Here is a 2,787-nt window from a genome sequence, read left to right on the forward strand (position 1 = left end):
CAAAGATGACTCAAATTCTCTTGTTGCCTTCAACAATAACTGGCATTTACAGCCAGATAGCTGCAAATTCAGTGAGAAAGTTATTCTACACAGATACAGGTAGATTTATGTTAACCAAATACAAACCTAAGTTTGAAATCCTAAAAGTAGAACCTTTAGCTAACTGATAACCTTTTCAATGTATTTTGAATTTTAAAAACCTTAGACAGATGACAAAATCATGCATATGAGTCTGTGTGAGGCCAATGGAAAGTGAACATTTGAACACCTCATTACCATTCCCCTGGCTCCCCAATATGAGCATCTGGGTCTATCAGCCATTCCTTGGTGCAGAGCAGCAATCTCTGTTTTCCCCAGGGGCCCTTGCATCTTTAAACACTTATTTCAAGATGTGGGAACTTCCAGGACTATAACCTTAACCAACCCTTCCATAACAGTCTTTTTACTTTCTATCACAGAACATGACACTGCAATAAAAGCAATGAATCACTTTAGCCTTTTCACTTCTGCAGAAGCTATAACAACTTCTCCAACATACAAAGGAGCTGGGAAGTTAATTTCATGGGAAAGAAATATGCAGCCTGGTTCTGGCATTTTAGTACCCAGGAGAGCTGAAATAAGTCCATTGATCAAAACTCCATGCACAATTGTTTTTCCTAACTTGGTTTGTTTTGCAAAATCTTCATTTAAATGCAAAGGATTAACATTCCCTGTTAATTCTGAGAAGGTAGCCAGTCCCTCCGTGTGAAGGCCCTGCTGAGTTCAGCTCAATCTCCAACTTTGATTTGCATATGCTGAAGGTGCTGCCTTCTCTGCACCAGTTGGTTCAAACAGATCCTCTTCTGAAGCCCACCCCACCAAATGCGGTGGCTGGAAATTCCCGGGAACATCTTCAACACCTCACATTCCAACAACAAGAGCTTTCAGCCTGCTTCAGTCTTCAAACATTATGCTGGCACCAAAAGTATTTTTGAGAATGGAGGAATGTTTCTGAAACTGAAGATTTATTCAATCCAGTTCTAGTTCTCTACTACTGCCAGATAATGCAAGAAGAAATGGAGAAACCCGAATCATCCTGAAAGCACAGTTTTTGCCTTTATAGGATCCTAACAGGGTCAAAGAGCTCCACAATTTGACAAGACCACTACATATTCTCAAGAAGGCTGATAAGGTCTTCTCTTCATATTTTAGGATGTCCACGGGCAAGGCAACATCAGCCTCCCCAAACAGATCTTTCAGGGCCGAAATAAAGCAGCAGTCTGAACTGTGCAGCATTCAATCCAACCCCACACTCTTGAAATTCTAGGCAGACTTTCATATAGTGATGCTCAGAGAAATTTTTGTAAACCATTCTTTCATATGTGGTAGCTGAGGCTGGCAACTTTTCCATCACTGATCATACCCTTCTTGCTTAATGGCCACCATTTATTTAGCAACCATCTCACGTCATGTGTGTGTAGCGAGCTTTGCACCCAAGGTCCCGCTCAGTCCTCACAGCCACCCTCCATGTTCAAGACCATAAGCCGTGTTGCAGAAGGGGCTGGGGAGGTTTGTGGACCAGTCTTTCCCTCCTTCCATGGCCGCCTCTCCTTGGCGTCCCCCTTTCTGTAACATCCCCAGCCGGGGCCCATGGGTACCTCCGCTAATTATCTTTTAAGTTTATGATATCTGTTGCTGTACTAAAAATTTTGTTTTTAACTCCTAAAATCTTATCACTCTTTTTACTTTGGGTTTCTGGGCTTGGTGTATGGTTAGAAAAGGTCTTTCTACCCCAAGATTATTAAGTGGTCGGCCACTTGTGCCAACACGATATTTTGTTTAGTGATTTGAAATATCAACATTATTATAGACTAAATTCTGCATCCAGATTTCTCAACTGATTCCATCGATCTGTCCATTTTGTCCTGTGCCAGCAGCACATTCTTATCATTAATTTGAATTTAAAAGATCTTTTAACATCTAGCAGAACAAGTATCTTTATAACACTTTTCTTTTAAAATTGTCTTCAATATTTTTCTAGGACGGATATCATTATGTTCTTTTAGAATAACATTTTACTAGTTTTCCATTTTACTAGAAAAAGTAGTACATGTTTTTAAAAACTCAAATAATAGCAAGGACATTCAGGAAACAGCATATTGAGAACTTGTACTAGCATCACCTTTCTTTGCAAGATCCTTAGAAATGACAGAAAAGATATTTTTGAAAGAATAATTCCATGGAAATGCCAAGAAACAAGGATAGTCCTTGGTAGACTAGAAATTATGAGACATGCCTGAATTACGAAAGACAGACGGAATTAGACTGAAGGAGGAAAGCACAGCCCAAAATATGTGCAGTAGAAACTTGCCACAAAAGGTGGAAGTGAATCCAAAGATGCTCCAAGCTAAGAGCTGGAGAGTATGTGAAATGGCATTTGATAGATACTAATAGGAAATTAGTTGGGGATCATCACCATCTCCTCCCATCTCTCTCCCTCCCCCTGGCACTGCAGCACTGAGTGCCAAGGCTTTTACCAGAGAGGTCAGTGATTCTCAAAAGGAGCAGACAGCTTCCAAGCCCAGGAAATATCTGGTTGGTGTCTCTCCACAACTGACAGCATATCCATCCCTGTCCCCACTGGGGCAGGCCACAGATAACAAACACAGCCTTTGCAGACAGACTAACAGGGAAACAAAAATAACACACAAAAAGAATAGCCAAATACTTGAGGAAGACCTAACAGCATTCACAGAAGTCATCCAACTCAACAAAAAAGAAAAACCAACACCTGGGGAAACAGAGATC

At 40.8% G+C, this 2,787-nt stretch overlaps 2 pseudogenes; both read right to left on the reverse strand.

Annotated features, from left to right (window-relative positions):
* Positions 1-384: 384 nt before the first annotated feature.
* On the reverse strand, positions 385-890 carry LOC119515931 (annotated as a pseudogene).
* Positions 891-1,008: 118 nt separating this feature from the next.
* LOC119515258 lies at positions 1,009-1,390 on the reverse strand (annotated as a pseudogene).
* Positions 1,391-2,787: the final 1,397 nt, after the last annotated feature.

Source organism: Choloepus didactylus, chromosome 19, assembly GCF_015220235.1.
Source record: "Choloepus didactylus isolate mChoDid1 chromosome 19, mChoDid1.pri, whole genome shotgun sequence".
Taxonomy (NCBI): Eukaryota; Metazoa; Chordata; class Mammalia; order Pilosa; family Megalonychidae; genus Choloepus; species Choloepus didactylus.